Genomic DNA, 20,047 nt, shown 5'->3' with positions numbered 1-20,047 from the left:
AGCAGTTCAGCAGGCAGCAAAATTCTGAAATGAAGGAACTTCCGCTCAAGAATAACGAAGACCGAGCAATCATTTGCTATTGATATTGATATCATTTGCTGAAAAGCTCTCAGTGCCAATCCCCCCGGAGGAAATTGATGTCACTGATAAAGTGCCCTCTAAAGACAAAGCAAAACAAGAAGTTGTGAAATGTCGTTCACGCTTAATCCGCAAGCGTTCTTTCCCAGCAGTCTATAAAAAGAAAATAACCTCTTCTTACTTGGGATATGAAGGTGATGACTCTGTATATGCAACCGAGCGTCTATGCCTAGAGAATAATGTTTTACTGTGCAAGGCAATCTAATAGAAAGCGCGAAAAATAATGGGAGGTTTGTATGGCTCTAAAATAGAAAGGTTCTTGCACGGAAGGCTGAGAAGACCAATGTCTTTCACATCCGCTGTGAAAACCACCTATCTTTCATTTCCTAAATCAATATAGTTTTTTTTTTTAAGGTGAGTGTCCCCATTGGCAAGTTAGGTTGTAGAAACCAACCCTTATCATAGCCTGATCCACTGTAATCTTCGCAACATACATAAGAACATGTACCATTTTTATGCCCTACTATCCTCACACCCCTTTACGTTGAATTACCTCGCAGCTTCAGAAACTTGGCATCAGGAAGATGAAAACTACAATATTCCCGGTTAGAAAATTTTTCAGCTACCAGACACATCTCTAATAGAGGTGTAGCCTTATTTGTAAAACCTGGTGTACCTTGTACTCTTGTCTCTCCTTGTTCCTATTCATACGAGCTTTTCATTGTTGCCAAATGACAAGATGAGGTTATAGTTGTGCTTTGTCGTCCCTGCAATTAAAATTTATATGAAAAATAGAAAAACAAAACAAAAATTTACTTTGCAATAACTTTTTTTTGGTCTTGTCTAAAAGAGTTTTGAACAATTTTCTTGTATTTCTACTATGTAATACGCATTAATACAAATTTGCCACAATTAGACAACAATTCGCTTCTTGTTGATAACGACGCGATAAACATTACTGCATGCATTTACGTGTCTGACTTCATATTTGCGTGGGCAAAGATAAGTGCATATATGTCATCTATTTGATTCAGGAAGTGAATCGTGGGCTATCGCGTCTTAAGCGAAGCCAGTGCAGTGGACAATATCGAACCAGCAACGTGGTATCAAGAAGGAAAAATAAAACTATTTCGGTTTACCTAAGCTGAGTATGCGTACAATATTCACTCGATTGGGCTCAGTGCTGGTAAACTTCTGAACGTTCTTGAGCTTCCAAGCATGTATAATTATTTCATTCACCCTTAGTGGTGCTGACTAAGAAGTATCACGCTCGATGCTCGACGGGTCAGTTTCAGCATCCCGAAATACTGAGTTCGCGCGTCTCAGTTGCGGTGCGAACTAACCTCGTTTATGCGAACAGGTGAAGCGAAAATGGCGTACGTGTGCGCACTTTCTCGCTGCTACGCCCCGTTGAACTGCGAATTTTATGCGTAAATAGTACTGAACGAAGGTTTTAAAGCTAAGCGTTTCTCGGATAAATCGTGCCGGCCCGACGTTGGGACGCTTGAAAGCCTCTTCCGGGTTGTGCAGGGATAAGTGTCCGCCCCAATATTAGCTCTAAAAATTTAAATGAAACGGCTTCTAGATGACGCGTGCCCGAGTCAAACCTCAGTGTGGCTTTTTATTATTTCGCCCGCTCTGAGGATATTAAAAGAATAGAGCTTGCTGTGTCGTCGTCAGACTATCGTTGACGGGCAAAACACATGCGAGAAAGTAACTGGCACAATCTATTATACATCAGTCGTGGGGGAACTGGCGTCGGGGTAAGAACCATGCGAGACATTCAATAAAGGGTCATCTCGGTCCGGAAAGGAAGAGAGGATCTGCGCACGAAAGCACTTATAACATGCGACACAAATCGGAATATTGATAACTTTCAGGATCATTCTACGACATAATATCCTTACATGTTTCTTTATTGTCTCCTAATTCACTCGGGTAAGTCTTATGACTGCGAAACAAAATAGGCTGAAGAAAAGCAAACGTGAAAAAATAACCTCTAATTATGAATCGGACATCAAGTTGATCTTTTTTTTTTGCTTTTCTTATGTTCTATTGAAATTCCATGTCACATTCGAGTGACTTCCTAATACGGTATTTGAGTAGACAAGCGGATTCGTTGTTTTGACAATGGCGTATTTTGGGCTTATTTTACGTAGCTTCAAACGTGAGACAGAAAGAGAACCGCATTGGCCCTCCGTACAAGTTTTTACCGAAGAGGCGCAGCACAAAAACATCAAGTAGCAAAATGGAGCACCACGAAGACCTTGAAGAAGGTACAATTGCGTGGATGTGTCGATCGGAGAAGGCTGGGGGAAGTGCGGTTTTTCCCGTCTTCTCTCTCTCTTTCTTACTTTCTTAAGTGCTAACGAGCACTTTTCATCTCCTAGTTATTTGGGCTTGAATTTCCTCACGGCTCAAAGTTATCCATCGACCATTCTGCAATTGCTACGGTGAAACAAAATGGAGTGTCGACGAAACGAAGCTGCGCCTTCTAGACTCAGTGCTATGTGCTTATGCTAATTGGAGACGAACAACTTCAACTTACATTTCCGTCTCACTCCAGCATGTACTATTTTTCAGGAGTGATGATTACTAAGGCAGCAAGCTGTGACCTAATAAGTCGCCGAGGGTGGGAGACTGTTTAATTCATTAGGTAACAAGAAACGGTTTCCTGGCAAATACGCGGGGAGTCGAAAATGTCTTCGCGGTAACCTTAAGTTTAGTTTTCTTTTTATTTTGAGCGGAAATCATTTGCCGTGGCAAAAAGATTTGAGACACTGCAATCAAGGCGATCCAGGAACTTCTCTATGTATGAAAAAGATATAGCTAGAGAAGTGCCTGGTTTAAAATGAAAAATAAAGAAAAATAAAAAGAAGACGCTCTTTGAAACCAGTGAACTGGAACAATTTGGTCTTCATTTGCACGCTGAACGTGCATAGTGGATCTGAAAGTAGTAGTGCAGACCGAAAAAAAAAATATAAAGTCTCTTCAGAGAACGCTGATTAATGCTCATTAGTCATCGATGCTCAGGCTTTCTCTGTTTAGCGTTGTGGATACATTTAAAATCACACTACAGGTCTAGAATAGTTTGCCTCCAATAAAACTGCACGACTGAAGCACAAATCGGGACTGTGGTTGCGATCTCAACTGGCACACGACTCTTTACGAGGCTTGACATAACAAAACTGCTGCCGTAGAAGAACTGTTAAAAAAGCGGCAGCAATGTTCGTTGTTCAGTATTGCACTCATATATGCGGAAATAGTTGTCTATTTGTTCCAAGACACAGGAAAAAGCAAAAAAGAAGAAATATTTAGCAATGACGCTTCTGTACGATGCTAAGAAAACAAATAGCACGCAAGTTAGTGTACACGAATGTGGGCTCCTAGCCCTGTTTCGAATAGAGGAAGGCCGTCAAGAAGCTTTTGGGAGAGGAAAGACCCTCTGGAAAATTCATGGTTGAACGCGCAAAAAGTTAAATACGACTAGAGATACCTACCCTTCGAGGTACCACTTGTGAAGGCCCGGTTGCCTCCAGTGAGCAGGGGCGAACATAAAGTCCGAAAAGTGGCGCTGGACCCAATCTGTCACGGCGAGACTTCGTCCCTTCCACTCATTCATGCGAAGCTTGGCGTACTTCGCTGTAACTTCAAACATAAGGTTCACTTTTCTTGAAGAGTCCTGGGCGCGACACGTCTTCACCACAAAGGTCGCCGCACCCGAGTCCTTATAGAACACTGATTTAAAACCCACGGCAAAGATGAGCAGACCGCGGGAGACACATCACGCCTTAATTAATCCGCTTAGTGCTCCTTGAAAATAAGATTATCACAGAGTTAAAGTTACGCTATTGTTCTGTAGCGCAGTGGCACACGAAGATGATTCTCACTCCGTGTGAGGGAGAGAGAGAGAGACGCGCACATGCAAGGATGCTGCAACGTGCACACTTGCAGGTTACGGCAGTTTCTTGAGATCTTCAGACAAGCTCCAACAAATAAATGGTGAAAATTTAAACCCTCTCTGAGCAACAGAACGCTTGATACGAGAGGAAATCACTGTAGTGGAAATTTCTATGCAGAGTTCTTTGCAGGTTCTTCAATCACAGAAAGGCAGCCGACCATTGCTTGCGCGGTTGCGTAGGTTTCGATTCTTTCACCAGCGACTGATTAACAGCTCGCCACTTTCACTCGAAAAACTCACAGAGACGAAAGGAAACCAGTTCTCAGGCGAACGAAACCGGACGATGGTATACTGAGCCGAAGGAGATCTAAATAACCCACAATCACACCTTGCAGCCATAGACACTCGTTTACAATACGCACGAAGTCTCCTTAGTGATCGCCAGTTTATTTTGCGGGCGCTTTTATAACTATACCGTGTGTCATTCCCGAGGGCGAAGCCAATCGGGTGGCTACAGGAAGTCGGCTTAGCCCTTCCACTCTCCCACCGTAGCCTTCCCACACTTCCCCGCGAACCCTTGGCCCGGCCCGGGCCCCCCGGACTCTGGCACGAGAGGAATTCTCGTTCGGTCCACGTAAGATTTCTGGGTATGACTGCTAATCTCGAGACCTCTAAGGCGGCGACCACCTTAGCTTCTCTGGCACTGCGGGAGAGGGTCGCCTCGTGGGGCATGCCCTCAGCCTTGAGGGTGGAGGGAGCTCCCCGTGTGTCACTCGCTGCGCTCTTGTTGCGGTTGACGCCGCTTTTCTCGTTGTGAATTTTTTGTGCCGCATTGCGTAGCTCTGCATTCGTGCCACCGTTTCTTCGCGCGCGGCGCCTGCCGCGGCCAACGCCTTCCCGGAGCCAGATGGTTGGCGCCGGGGCGTTCTTCGGTGAAGGCGGCGTTCGAGTGGGCGTCGCGTTTGATCGCCTGCCAAGGAATGCGCCCCCGTGAGAACCCTTCGGCGTGGTTCCTACGCAGCGCGCGCGTTTAGCGATACGCTATCGCCGGAGCGTAACGGAACAAGAGGGCAACCAGCGTCCGCGTGTCGGATAAAGACGAATGATAAAGAAATGTGAGTAAATGAACACGCACGATGCTGCGCGTTGCTTCCTTCGCCAGTGCAGTTGATGCCGACTACCTCACTGACGAGGGTGCCTCGCGGATGAGTCAGTGCGGTAGCCGTGCGAAAAGTTTTCCAGAACCAACCCCAAAGTCCGTTGGCGGAGTCTCGGTCGCATTACGACTCGGATAACATTAGTTACGGCGCTTCTTTCTGCTGACATGCAGGAATGAAGAATATCTTGATGCGCAGAAACTTTACAAGTACCTTCCCATACCCCCCCCCCCCCCCCCCCCTTCTCTACCATCCGCCATCATTTATTTTTCGTTATTGCATCAGTGACAAAAAGATAAAGAAGGGCATAGAATAAAGATTCTGAGAAAGGTTGGTTCACATGCAATCGTTTCAACAGCGTTAAATTTGTTGCACAACATATGAAGCAGTAAGAGGGCGCACACAGCTTTACGTCCTACACAACTTGCAGCGTGATACAGAAATTGCCTCCATTTTGGTTTAGTCAGCGTGCTAAGAAAGAAAGAACAGAACACCGCGAGGAGAAATTAATGCAGGATGATACATGCTCACATTTGTCCTTATTCACTGTCCATTTAGCCACTTGGCATTTCGGTTGATATATATATATATATATATATATATATATATATATATATATATATATATATATATATATATATATATATATGTGTGTGTGTGTGTGTGTGTGTGTGTGTGTGTGTGTGTGTGTGTGTGTGTGTGTGTGTGTGTGTGTGTGTGTGTGTAAGAAAAGCAGGAAGGTTAACCGGAAGATAGATATCCAGTTTGCTACCCTGCACTGAGGAAGAGGTAAGGGGAGACAGAAAGATCTCTAAAAAAATACACGCAGATGAAAAGTGTGGGAGAGAGGAAAGAAAAAGAAATGAGAAACTTTTCGGTTGAGACAGAGAGAGAGACAGAGAGAGAGAGAGAAGGGAAGAAGGAAAGGCAGGGAGGTTAACCAAACTGAGTCCAGTTTGCTATCCTACACGTGGGGAGGGGAATGGGGAGTGAAAGAGAAAGAGAGAGAGAGAACTTAGGTCTAGGATGTCTATAGTCGGGCACTCAAGTCTGTTGCCTTCAGGTAGTGAAAAAGCGCTCGAACTGCTTTCTGCGCTAATGAACTGTGAGGCCAGGCTCCCAATATCTTCGCTTCCGTAAATGGCCTGTCATCCAGTCTATTCAAGGCACACTGGAGAGTCTCCCGTTGATTATCGAAGCGAGAACAGTGGCACAGAAGGTGACTGATGGTCTCTTCACACTTGCACTTAGCGCACATTGGTGAATCCGCCATTCCAATACGATAGCTGTAGGAGTTGGTGAATGCTACTCCTACCCACAGCCGACACAGCGGTGTTGCGTCACGTCGTGGAAGATTCGCTGGTAATTTAAGTTGCAGTGATGGGTCGAGGCTGTATAAACGACACTTCAGTTCTGTGGTGTATGCCAGTAACTAAACGTGATGGTACGAGCGAGACTACGAAGCTCTCTTGCAGCGTCGACTCTCGATAAAGGTATAAGGAGTGTCGGTGAGCCAGCCTGCGCACGTCGGGCAGCGTCATCGGTGAGGTGATTACCAACGATGCCACAATGTCCCGGCAGCCACTGAAATATGATATCATGTCCTCGTTCAGAAGCGCAATGGCAGGTTTCGTTGATTTGTGACACCAGCTGTTCATAATTGCCACGTCGTAAACTTCGCAAGCTCTGGAGGGCTGCTTTCGAGTCACAAAATATTGCCCATTTGTTGGGCGGTTCTTTTTCAATATATTCGACAGCAGCGCGAAGAGCGGCCAGTTTGGAACCTGTAGATGTCGTTACGTGTGAAGTCTTAAACTTGATGACCACCGATTGAGATGGTAGAACAACGGCGCCTGTAGAATTTTCCGAGACGGAACCATCCGTGTAAACATGGATTCGGTTAGCGTATGAACGATGCAAAAGTTCCAATGGGATCTGCTTGAGAGCCGCGGTATGTAGGCTTGCTTTCTTCACTATTCTTGGAACAGCAAGGTACACAGGAGGCTTTTTCAAGCACCACATAGGGGATGGCGTTCTTGTTGCGGGTGAGTGCCTCAAAGACAAAGAGTGCCGGTTAGCCGCAATTGATCTGGAGAACGCTGCCTTGGGTCTTTTCTCTGCCAAGCGAGGGAGATGGTGGTCAGGCACTCTGAATATATGGCGAACATGCGCCCGGAGTGCATCGATAGCTGTATAGGTCATTATTGGGTGGTCTCTCGCGGTGGAAATTGTTGCTACGGTTGAGGCACTTCGAGGTAGCCCCAGACATATTCGAAGGTTTTGGCCTTGAATGCTCTGTAGGACATGGATGTTAGTTTTGTTAGCATTGGACAGCACTGGTGTGCTATATCTCAAGTATCCTAGGAAGACCGTCCTGAATAGTTGAAGCATAGATGCCACGGATGTGCCCCACGTTTTACCGGCAAGAAACCTTTGTATATGGGAGGTAGAAGTAAGCCTCTTCTTCAAGTATGAGATGTGGGGGCTTCATGAAAGGTCTCTGTCTATAATAACGCCTAGGAATCGGTGAGTTTCTGCGTAGGAAATTGGTTGGTGGTCAATAGAAATGGGGTTCCAGGTCATGGGCTTGTGGGTAAAAGTGACTAAGGCGCACTTCTCGGTCGAAATGCTGAGGCCTTGGGCACGCAGGTACGATGATGTTAGGGTCACTGCTTTTTGGAGCCGTGCACGCACCTGGAGACGCGTAACTGCCGAGGCCCATATGCATATGTCGTCAGCATATATGGAACAGTTTACTGTATGTGGTAGAACGTCGGCAAGTCCAACGATTGCAAGGTTGAACAAAGTGGGGCTAAGAACCCCACCCTGAGGGACGCCACGGCAAGTGTAATGGTCAGCGGTTCGGCCATCTGCACTGTGCACAAAGAAGGATCTTTGCAATAGATAGCTCCGAATCCACCGAAACATGCGTCCACCAATTCCATTATTTTCCAGGGCATGATGGCTTCATGCGTTACATTATCATAGGCGCTTTTCACGTCGAGGAATAGTGCAACCGATATACGCTTTTGGTGTTTTTCTTGTTGTACAGGAAAGTGTTAGATTCTAGCCATCTGCCATTTAAGAAATGAATGACCACCAAAGCCATTTATACAAAATAAATTAGTCCGTGGTGCTGCGGTTCTAGCAGAAGTCACCGAGACAAGAAACTTGCGAAGAAAGAGAGCATTCACAGACACATAGACTTCGCGGTCGCACTTCGCTTCTGCAGAGTGATCCGATCAAGAGGGATTTTCATCTCAGGAAGCCGTCGGCTTGCTGAGCGTTCGCTAAGCAGGTTCATTTCTGAGGTCGCGTGGACGAAGTACAAATGCGGACGTTTGTGAAGCTTTCGCTGGGGAAATTCAGTACCGCAGCCGACGAACAGAAAGCAGAGAGTGCTGAAACGCTGATTAAGAAGCGCTCTGCGATTCGTCGATATGTGCAATCGTGATTACGATTTTATTATATGTTATCTCTGCAGGCGCATCACTAAACAGTCGCTGTTTTAATGCATGGCAAGAACGATCGAGGAAGAGCGCTCGTCAGGCCTTTCGTTTGTAGCGTGACGACTGCAGTGACGTTTCTATTTCAGAGTACTGTGAGCCCTCCCGATGCGTCATTCAATGAGAAAAATTCAGGGTCACAGTGCTTTCAAAGGGCGCAAGCCCGGAAATAGCCACTCTTGGAGCTCAGAAAAGGCTTCCGAACCAAAAATAGCTACTGCCATGTGACGTTTCCTTCCAGTTGGGACCACCCGCGGATAAGTGTACTATAAACGGTGCCACTCTGTCATCCTTCACGGTCATCACAGCGGATGTGACATCGCGGGCGATCATCACTCGCATGAACGTTGCGGGCAGATTCTTGCGAGGTGGTAGCGATTCAGCGTCCCACGTGACCAGTATAGTTTGTGTTTGCGTTGTCACGTGCATCGTGGTGGTACGCAAATCCGGTTTACTTTGTCAGCTACACCGGAAAAGACGCATTCTGCTCCGTTTCACGAACTCCGTGGAGCACAGCGGACATTACAAGCCCTTACATCCAACCGGGAACGAGAACCGGCTGCATGTATTACAGGCAGGAAAAGGAGACTTCTGATTTTGCACCGTTGATCTGTTCGTGATCATTGCGCTTGACCTGCTTAACTTTTGTTGTACACAAGAGAGAGAGAGAGAGAGAAAGAGAAAATAGAAGTAGCGACGTTGTCCGCACAAATGGTCCGGTTAGCTATCCTGCGCGGTGTAAAAGGAATGAGGGTAGAAATATAGCAGGAAGAGGCAAGATAATAGACAATTCACGCGCATAGTCGAAGGTATAACGTGTATATAAGGGGTTTCTCAAGTCCGTTGGTTTTAGAAATGTAATTAAAGTGAGCCTAACTTTTTTGGGTGGATAGTGCGCGATGCCATGAACCCATGTTCTTTGCCTCTCAAAAAAGGTCGGTCGTGGTGTTGTTTTAATGCTCTTTGAAAAGATTGCCATGAGGCGCTGGACAAATAGGAGTGTTAAAAGCGACCAAAAATGGAGGAACCTTTTTTCAGGAGCTCGTTGCCGAGTGACGGACGGCGTGATTCGTAGGCTTGGTTGTACTACACGGGCTTGGCGAGGCGGGCTACAAATGCGACATTCCTGGCACTCGTGATGTCTCTGGAGGGAAGCTTCTCGTCATGTTTTCGCGACATGTTCACAACAAAAGCTCTTTCGAAGCTACGTCGAAATCTCGCAAGTTCATCCTCTGCGAGCGACCATCTTCATATTTTACCGGGTATATCCACCCTAAAGAAAGATGTGCTCTCTAACCTTACGGTTATGAGAAAGCGCTTTCTCCTTAGAGAAGAAAGCTCTTTGAACGCGAGCAAATCGTATTCATTAATGAAGCAGTGTCGTACGTAAAATGAAGGGAAAGAACGGAATGCGAAATACGAATGAGGGCCAGCGGTGTAGCTTGAGCACTTCGTTGTGAAAAAAGAAAATATGTTGATGCCCGTTGTTTTAAATCAGATTTCCCGTCCGTTGGTAAGGCGGTCAAAAGATTCTCGAGAAAGATGAAACGCTAACCTAATTTCGCACTGATAAAATTACGCTGCAGCAGCTGAGCGGTCTATTCAACCTGCCTAATTTCTGCTTCGTGTCCATCTAAGCGAAATAAAGCTGAGTGTTCGGAAGACGATTTGCAACTTCTAATTGCCGAATGTACGGACCCCAGTATAATTTATGGGGACTTTCTTTACGGGGATTCAAGGTTTGTGTACGCTAAGTGTCTTAGCCTTATCAGAACTTTAGACTCCTTGTAGACAGTAGAAGGGCTCTAAAATACGCGGACGTTGAGTGCAGTACAACAATGTTTTGGAGCCTCCTTTTGAAGGGCAAACCATCCTTGAGTGGCGATAGGATGTGGCGTATTAGGCCGAAGCCTACCTATGACATAGTCCCTAACAGCGCTACATTTTAATGTAATCTATGTGACGTGAACGAACCCACAAGCAGAACAAGGTGCCGAGTTCACGCGGCTTTTTCGTTCGAAATTGCTCTTTGCCATTGGCAGGGTGCTTTCGCTGATAACATGTTCAGCATCAGGATTCGCTCAAATTTGTTCTTGCGAACAAATCTGGGGTAAGATCGTTTTGTGAATACGGGCCCGCATTTATACATATGAAATGTTAGCACATTGAGCGGAGTCTTCGCCATTAATCAGAGTGTTTTTTGGCAACACTTTAACAACAAGAGTCTTACGACCTCGTAGCTACCGCGCACTTGTGTACTTTCAGCTTCTTGGAGACGCATGGCTTATAACAAAGTGACGTTGGAAACACTGAGTTGCAACATAACAAAAATATTCAGCGTGTCTTTCGAATGAATTGCGGAGGTGATGGCTGCTTTCCGCTTTGTCAACCCAATGTGCTTTGGCGATTCTTTACATTGTATTGCCATAGCGTTCTAACTTGACTACATTACATGCATGCTTCGTAACCTGGTTTTTAATGAGTTCTTTTTTCGTTATGTTTGAATTCTGCATCTTTTGCGCGTAAAGGTGATCATCGTGCAGCAGTTCACTTTCTCCATTGATGTCTCTATACCGAAGCGTGAACCACTAAGTCTGCCTCACACGGCGTTGGATTCGCTTAGCTTATATGCCAGCACACAACGCCGTGATTGCACAGTTGGTCACAAAGCCTATCTCTGAATTCACTGAAGCTCAGATCCGATCCTCGCTGAGCTTGTTTATTTTCTAAGCTGTACAACGACAGCTGGAACTTGGGGCAACACCGACGGTGCCACGGAAGCAGCTGGTAAATCTCTACATTTATCCCTTCGTAACAAATATTGATGCAAAATCACTCCACGTTACGCAGTTGGCAGAACCGTTCGTTTCTCATTGGATGTCTATAAAGACGTTTATAACTAGCAGATTTTTAGCTTTACATAATGACTATGAAACGGTGTTTGCTAATAAAATTGGAATGCGCGATTGACAGCCGCACGCTTCCGAACGTATTGGGGGCTTGATTTGATATGTTTTTATTCAATCGCAAGTATTTCCGGATGATCACAGATACTCTCACGTCTGGTACTTTTGTGTATATTTTTTTTAAATTGAGGACAATAACACGACAAGAGTCACGGAAACAAAACTTATGTGGGTCTCAGCTGCAACGCGTGGCTAAATGATGCAATTTGTAAACACTCTTTCTCGCTGGATGGGTGGGTCTTCTCAGTATGCGAACGGACGAGCGAGGAGGCCCTCCACGTGTCGCAACAAACCCTCGGTCGTTCCCTCATTGCCCTTCTCTTTAACGCAAAGGCAAAATAGCAAGCTACATCGAGTACGCTGCTCAGGCCAAACTTTCTGCCTTCATTCGAACAAATTCTCTCTCTCTCTCTCTCTCTCCGTGCATCCAGTTACGTGCATGCCCCACAGGAGGCGGAGTAATGGCAGCTGTAATCGTTAAAAAAGCCTGGATGCTTCAACGAACTCGCGCTACGATCCAGAACAGCTGATTCATTCGGCGCAACCTGTATTTGCGCGGGCCCTTTTTCGAGCACACTATCACCGGCTTGCGCGGCAGGCAACCAGCCGGCGCGGGGAGTGTGTGGGAAGGCTGCATTGGAGTGCGTGGTTGGCACCCCTTGGACCTCCTCCAAGGCCCTGTCAAAGACTCACCTCTGCCCCGTGCTCTCGTGATCCTCTGGGTGCACTTCCCACTGCGCCTGTATGTGCGTGTGTTTTGTTGAGTCGCACTTCCGGCGATCCCGGCTATTGGCGGCGGTTCGAGAAAGGCAGGTGAGGAACACGCGTACCGCTTCCTGGTCGTTCTCGCTCTTTCCCTCGTCTTCGTTGAAGGTTTAGTTTTAAGGTTGCTTCGTTTGGCATTTCGTTCCTCGCAGAAGGAGTAGGCAGGACGGTATGACGAGAATGGCGAAACACAGGCATTGGCTGCCAAGTAGTTAACGCGCGCGCGCGCGCACGGGATTCGCGAAACCGACAGTAGGGAGTAACTATTGGTAAAAGTATTTTCATGTGCATTGTTATCATGTTTATGTGATGGAATGCCGGCAAACTCGTGCATTTTCATTAGACCACACTTCATGCGATTTCAGATGTCCCGAAGCAGTTAAATAAAGAAAGAAAAATAAGACCGAAGGGAAGAGGGTAGGGGCAGGAGGATTAACGTGTCTTCTCTGGTCTTTATGCCCCGCGCAGTGCTTATACAGGGTGTCCTTATTTAGCTGCACCACGATTTTAAAAATTGCCTGTGGCAGTTAGTACTATTCTAACCTTTTAGCTAAATTGCTCGATGAAGCGACGGTTACTTCTACGAGAAATCCAAATGTCTGATTGAATAATGAACGTAATTACGATATTTAAATGGTTTCATTAATTATATTACCGCTCATACTTCTATCCACGAATTGCAGCCGGTAAGTTCGCAAGGCATATCCACTTGCAACGAATTCTCAGAACTCTACCAGTTCCGACAAAATGCATTGCCGTTCCAGTTACTTTTGTGTTGCAATGTATAAAACAGGTGTTTTCTTTAAAAAAGTAAGCGGAAAAACAGTGCGTTTTCACAGCAATTTTCGCCGTGCATACCTCGAACGCAGTGCCGTCGTCGGAATTCGTTTCAACTTGATATGCCTCGCATACTCACTAGCTACAATTTGTAGGTTAATATATGTGCTGTAAAGTAATTAATTAAATAGTTATTTACCGCAATTATGTTAATTATTCGATTAGAAATTTATATTTAGTGGGGGGGGATTGAGTGGTACAGTAAGGCCATGCCTAGACCGTGAGCAAGAGATATATAGACTTTAGTAACACAACCAAAGCCACAGAGTTGTTGCTATATAATGTAGCAGTGGGCTCTTAGGTCGTCGAAATTGTTGCCTCTACTGTCGTATAAGCTTTCACTGCTCCAAGCGCGCACTATAGGTTGTATGTGTATGCTTCTAATCATAGAGATCCTTGAAGTAGTCCAGCTAGTAGCCGAGCTATACCAGCAGAGGGCAATTCTGAACGACACAGTTGTGGGAGACTGTAACTAAGGTTCATTAGGTCGCGCCGAAATTTCGGCACGCGAGTGTCTTTTTTTTTTTTTTTTGCACGACGCTTTCATCGGGAATCGTGCCCGCGACCTGGCGCTCAGCGAGAGAATGCCATAGCAGCTGAACAACTTCGGCCAACTCAAATGCCGAAGCCTCGCAATAAGATAACTCTATAATCAACTTTCTATAGCTCGCACTTTCTATAGTTTCATCGCTTGTCGGCACAAACCAGTTTCGAATTTAGCCGTCGTATAGGTTGCGACAATGTAAACTTTTCCAACAATGTTCGTGCGTCAGATGCTAGAAAAGAAAGAGCCAATTACAAAACGAACATCTATAAGAACCTTAGGTTGTTGCCCTGCGCACACATTTCACGCTTTTGTCAAACATGTCGATCCGCAAACCGTCCGTGTTGTGTTGACGCATGGGCGCGTACACGTAGTAAACAAAGCAGGTTAGAGAATCGGTATGAACGGCTTTTCGCCAAAAGCAAGAGCAAACAACCTTGACGCAATTTCTAGCGCTCGGAACTGTTTGTGAAGATGTTTCGCAACTACACGTGACGTCATCGCTGTCTCTGCCCCGTGTCGATGTTCTGTTCACGCGTGGACTGAGTATAAGTGCACATCGCGAGATGTGGTGCGGTCGGTGTCAGGCAAATCGCGGCCTCCGGCGCCGAGACTGACGCGGCTAATGGCTTCGCTTCGTGCTCTGCAACTGTAGACTGCTTTGATGCACAAAGGCGTCGCTGGTTGAGACGAGACGAGTCGATATAATAAAAAAAATGTGGCGACGCTATTTCACAAAAAGAAAATTTTCATTCCGCGAAGGCAATCTCCACTGTATGGCGGCAGGAAAAGATGTCTAAGAAGGAGATGGCGGGGGAGGGGGGGGATATGCCGTCATTGTGATAGTAATCGATCACGGGATTGATCCCCAGCAGAGTTCAACGTTCGCACGAGCAAGTGTGGCTCGCGTTAGCGTTCTTGAGGCAACACGCTTGCAAAGGCACATAAGTAATGCCGTGTGGCACTTTATTATGAGCTGAAGCAGCTGCCACAGCCGGTGCTGCTGCAATCAAAATTCTGTTGGTGTTATCCTTTCTTGAAAGAGCTTCCACAGTGCAAGAATAATAGCTTACGCCAACGTTGCACCGTTTTTTTTTTATTTAAGTATAGGGTAACCGAGATTGAACATTTATGGAAAGATCAATGTCGATTCGGAGTACTCTGCTTCCATTTTCTGAAGTAAATATAACGGACGGATGGTGACAAATGATCGCTGAAATTGCTCTTGTCCCCAGCTTGAGATATCTTTTTTTATTATTCATTGCAAACTAATGATAGATTTTCTTTGTTTAAAAGAAATATATCAAGAATGGCTCACTTATTTCTGACGAGCAGAATAAAGGTCATGGGGTGAAGTTAAAATCGTCCAGCGTTTATCCCCTTGAAACGGAACAAAGAAGTTGCTTGTACATGGTACGGTGGCAAGAGGGATACAATGAACTTTAAAAGATGCAGTTACTAAAAAAAGAGTGTTTGTGAAGAGGGTTAAAAGAAGGAACGCCTCCGGTGAAAGAGTACAGACAGCTAGATTTGCGCATCGCGTGATATCGCAACGCATGCACAGAGGGCGGTAGACAAGGCCATCACAGAGACGAAAACGACTTTGTCCATGTTTCTGTTTGTTTATCTAATGTGCTTGTTTCCTGTCGCTGTACCCGCAATACGAAAGTCTTTGCAATTATGTACGCACGATCTTGAGGCGAGTGCTTCACGTCCTGCAGGAACGCATCCTTCGTCACACTTTTATTAATATTTTATTTACAGCGAGTGCAGCTCTGTCCGCCAGTAGCTTTTATAATAACCCATAGTCGCGCGTATTAGCACGTACATACTCCGTCTCATATATGGCAGGTAACGCTACTGAAGGTAACCGAAAATAGCGCCGTCACAGAAATCTCACTGCACGCGTTTCGCGGTGGATTCGTTTTCGATTTGCGATGCTTTCTATGGAATAACTACTGAACGCATTACAAACTGCAACTTCCGGGCGTAAAGTTACGTCAGATAACGTTAGATATATGCGGTACCTTGCACGTAACAGCTACGTCGTATTTTGCGACATAAGTGCGAGATAATGTTGCATCTAATCGCGCGACACATACTGTCATGTATGACAAGTGCGTATGTGACGCATTCTCTTTTTTTTTTTTTTTGTCGCGAATGAGAGCAGTGAGGAAAGTCTCTCTACAGCCTTCATAGCGGTAGTTGCTATGAAACGAAATTTAAGGAGTTCAGTCGACGAGGACGGAACTGCGCACGGCCTTACCTGTAACCGCACACATTCCCTTTTGGAAAGGCTAGTATTCCCGTGGAACGTTATTACAAGCTGTTGTCTCTAGCACATTCCTGTAAGATCACCTAATCAACAAAAGTGTCATTTAATAAATTGGCCAAGTAACTCTCTGAGAAGCGTGTGTTACTTTCTTATTTCTCAAGCATAAAAAATAAGAATAAAAAGGCGTCTGATATACTTCATTGCGGTTGTGCGGGGAACTTTGTCCTGCGGTAGGAGGTTCTCCTCCAAAACTAAGCACTTAGTCGATTTGACCGCTCTCGTAATTTTCTTTGCGTTACGAAGATGGATGACTATTAAATAATTCCAGTGTTCTTACGAAAGAAGGAAAGCGTAGGAGAGAAACGAGGTTTTTCTATGTTGTTACTTGCTTCTTCTTCTGGCTTTTTATTCTTCTAAAATTTTTAATGGGTTGTATTTGTACAATAATTTCAATGTTCGTACTTGCCCATAGTTTTTAGCATTAATGAACGCGAAATAAAACGCGAGCGGAGAACAGAGTAGAACGCAGGAAGTACAGAACAAGAACCTGTCGTATACGCAGTGTTTTGGGTCCGCATTGTGTTTAGCGACTGACAGGTTGACGCAACCATACCGAACATACAAGAAAGTATGCGTGCAGGATGTTCTGATGACGTATCTGTTATGTGCGTCCTTCTCGTATCTTGAGATGAACGGAATCATTGCCTTTTAATTTTGAAAACGACAAGCGCTTGCAAGCGCCTTTGACTGCGTGGTGCTGTCCGCGCAAATGCACACCCCGTTCAGCTGCTTTCCTCTCTCTCTTCTTTCTATTCCCCTTTTCCCTTTTTCTAGCGTAGGGTCGTCAACCATATGCGTTTCTGTCTACCATATGCGTTAACGTCCCTGTCTTCTCTTTTTCTTTATTCTCCGTCAAATTGTGGAAACATGCGTCGCTGTGGTGAAGTTGATGACATAATAATTGCTAAAATTTTCAATTTCAAGTAAATCAATCAACCAATCAATCAGCCAATCAGCTACTGGTGATTACTGTGGCATTGAGATGAACGAGCCTTTTTGCAAACTATATATGGCAGTGTCGGTGGACTTCCTTGTACGTGCCTGGTAAGGCGAGCCAGAAAGGTCAACATGGGAGTGCCTCTACAGTTGGCAGTTGACACGGCTGTCGATTACATTGTTTTTAGCACTGTACTGTCACTCAGGGGAAAAAGAAAGAAAGAAAGAAAAGAGACAAGGAGACGGCAGTGCTTTTTTTGGGGCACGGCGTCACGCTTTCGTCACTTTTAGTGTCAGGTACTGCGCGTGAACGGCATGTTTAATAGCACGTCGCTGACAAGCGGATTCTCAGAAATACGGTTATTGGGTTGTCTTCTTAAAGATAAGCAAATAAAAGTGGACCAGAAGGAATGCAATTACGCAAGAACAAGTACGCTTCTTCGCGTTAATCTCTGATAAGAGCGCAGCGAGTGGGAGCGGCCATTATACGAGTGACCCTTTTTCGGGGAACCGCATCGCTGAAACCACCCTGTTATCGCTTACGCAGGGACTCCTATATCCGATCGCGGCTCTTTTCGAGCGGCGAAACTGCAGCGCTTGCGTCGCACTGTCGCATTAACCGCAACACGCGCGAAAGGCAGCGATCCGCTGGCGCTCATAACGCTGGCCTGTCAGCTGTCACGTGTGCTCGCTATCGAGTGGGCCCCGTGAAAGGGGTGGTTGCGTAGCTGGCGTATACACAGCGGGGCCAAAGAAAGAGCGCGGTCGGCCGCCCCGACGTGCTTTCTTTTCCTTTCTGGCGGCGCCTAAGAGGCAGCCACGCCTTCTTGCGAAGCGTGGGCAGATGCGCGCCGTGGAACAAAGAGAGAGAAACAGATTAAAAAGAAATAGAGCGAGTTGAGAAAGCGATAAATGGGGCAGTTTGGCAAGAGTAAAGCAGGGAGAGGAGGGAGACGGATATAAGCACAGCTGAGCAGTGGTTTGTGGAGTTCGGCCCGCCTCGTCGTCCTCGGCGGGACGTGCGCTTCGCCGAAAGTTCAACAACCAGCGAATCAAGAACAAGAGGCGAACGATGATCGCTCATAGAGGACGACGCCTTTGCTGCTTTGCTGTGTAGCGCGGGGGAGGGGTGTGTGCTATGCGGGCGGTTATGACTGCCGCCCCGAGGTCCAGGAACTCGCCTTCATCACCAAGAAAATGTCTGTGTGTATGTGTGCGCGTGCGTGCGTGCGTGTGCCAGCGCGGTCTTGTGTCGCGATCGATGCAGACAGAAGAGTGGGGTGGTGGTGGTGGTGTGGGGGGGGGGAGGTTGTGGGGGTGGTCAGAAGAGAGACGAATACAGTGCGGCGGAATGCTGCGGTAGGGAAGAGGTGATCGAGGAAGGGCTATGGGTGGGAGTTGCACTAGGGGGGGGGGGGGAGGTTCGGAGGGGTACGTGCGAGAAGAGGACACACCGACCGGAGAAGCATTGATTAATTATCGATTTGCCCGCGGGTGGGTCGCCTCGGAAATGAGCGATCTCGGGTGAAGCGCTGCTCGCTGGCCTTTGCTGGCTGTTGCTGCTGCTTCTTCTGCTGCGTCAACTTTACCCGCTCTTTCCTCGCTTTGCTCCGCAGCATAACACCGACATCTCCGCGTCGGGTGCCCCGCGTTGGTCTGTTTTGTGCTTATTCGCCCAGCTATCTCTCGCGGCGCTGCCTCCTTCTTCTGCTTTTCATTATCGGCGCTTCCTCGTTTGAGTACGCGCTTTTTTTCGTTACTACGTTTGTTTCTGCTGTGACCGCAGGTGAGAAAGAGGTTAAGCTTCGCTCTTCCTCCCTGGGCGATAATTCGAGGAACTTGGTCGCTCGGCACTTCGGACGAGTTGCGAAGTGGCGACCCCTGTCATTTGCCCTTATCGCTGCCGCTTGTTTCTCCATATTCCTGTATTTGCTTTTTGTTTAGTTTTGAGCATGTATCACTCGTAAGCGCTGGGATTTCCGTTTTCTTTTTATCGTGTGCGAGGCGGTGTTGACTTTGTGTAGGCCGGGAGCTTGGTAGTCGTTGATTTTGTTGTCGTTCGCGCTTCCGTGTTAGATGAAGCCAGGCGTGGATCTGTTATTAAGTAAAGGGCGGTGACCGGTGCTCCCAGAGTTTCGATAGGCTTACTCTCGGATGATTCGTATGTGAGCAACAACAAGCAACTTGAAAATTTCGCGTAGCACGTAGAGCAGCTTTCTATTACAAAAGGAAAGTCATAGTTCAGTACAGTACGTTGGTCTGACACGATACAGTCCGCTGAGCATGCACGACGTCAAGAAACAACGTGTCTGTTGACTGCAGCGTTGCTTACTGCAGGTCATCGTGCTGTGACAAGTGTTTTGAGTAATAAACTGAAGCATGCCTGACAGACCATGGGATCGTGGTAGCAGACTGCACCGCGCTCGTGCAACGATGGTGTACGTTATAGAACCTCAGGTAGACGAAATTAGTTAACAGCCCTCCAGAACGGTCTTTCTCATAGCGCCCGTGTCGCTTAGAAAATCAATCAATCAATCAATCAATCAATCAATCAATCAATCAATCAATCAATCAATCAATCAATCAATCAATCAATCAATCAATCAATCAATCAATCAATCAATAAGTTTATACATAAATATGTGTCTGTTGCTTTTCTATTAGTGTATTAGGACATGTTGGTATTAGTGAGCAAACATTTTTTCGATTTTCGAGCAGTGTTCCTTTATTAACACTCGTCAAGCTACCAGACAAATTTCGGTCGAACTTGACTATACGCGGTCGTTGAATACTTGAAAAACAAAAACTGTGTATTCTGTTTAGTGCGAGCAATTCTCTCCCGCCCTATCGCTGTTCTCTATGACATTGTGTATACTGAGCCAACGACGGATGTGCGGAATCACACAGGAGCTATTTTCTCGCGCTACTGATCAGAAGAAGCAGAGGCCATGGAAAAGCAGAGGCCGGTGACATCTTAGGCGCATTCTTAGTTGCCCTCTGCAGATAGAAGCACTTTCTTTTT

General features: G+C 46.3%; 2 protein-coding genes across 3 annotated transcripts in view; one reads left to right on the top strand and one right to left on the bottom strand.

The window, feature by feature from the left end:
* LOC142571890 (uncharacterized) overlaps positions 1–20,047 on the bottom strand; it is a 473,725-nt gene that overhangs the window by 70,795 nt on the left and 382,883 nt on the right. The window lies entirely within an intron of this gene.
* LOC142571887 (V-type proton ATPase subunit E-like) overlaps positions 12,283–20,047 on the top strand; it is a 35,325-nt gene continuing 27,560 nt past the window's right edge. Inside the window, exon 1 of the mRNA XM_075680569.1 lies at positions 12,283–12,421. The gene's annotated coding sequence lies outside the window, so the exon portion shown is untranslated. The remainder of the gene's footprint in view (positions 12,422–20,047) is intronic.

Source organism: Dermacentor variabilis, chromosome 2 (genome assembly GCF_050947875.1).
Source record: "Dermacentor variabilis isolate Ectoservices chromosome 2, ASM5094787v1, whole genome shotgun sequence".
In the NCBI taxonomy this organism is placed as follows: Eukaryota; Metazoa; Arthropoda; class Arachnida; order Ixodida; family Ixodidae; genus Dermacentor; species Dermacentor variabilis.
Note: the sequence above shows the minus strand (reverse complement) of the source record. Positions and strands in the feature narration are given on the sequence as shown.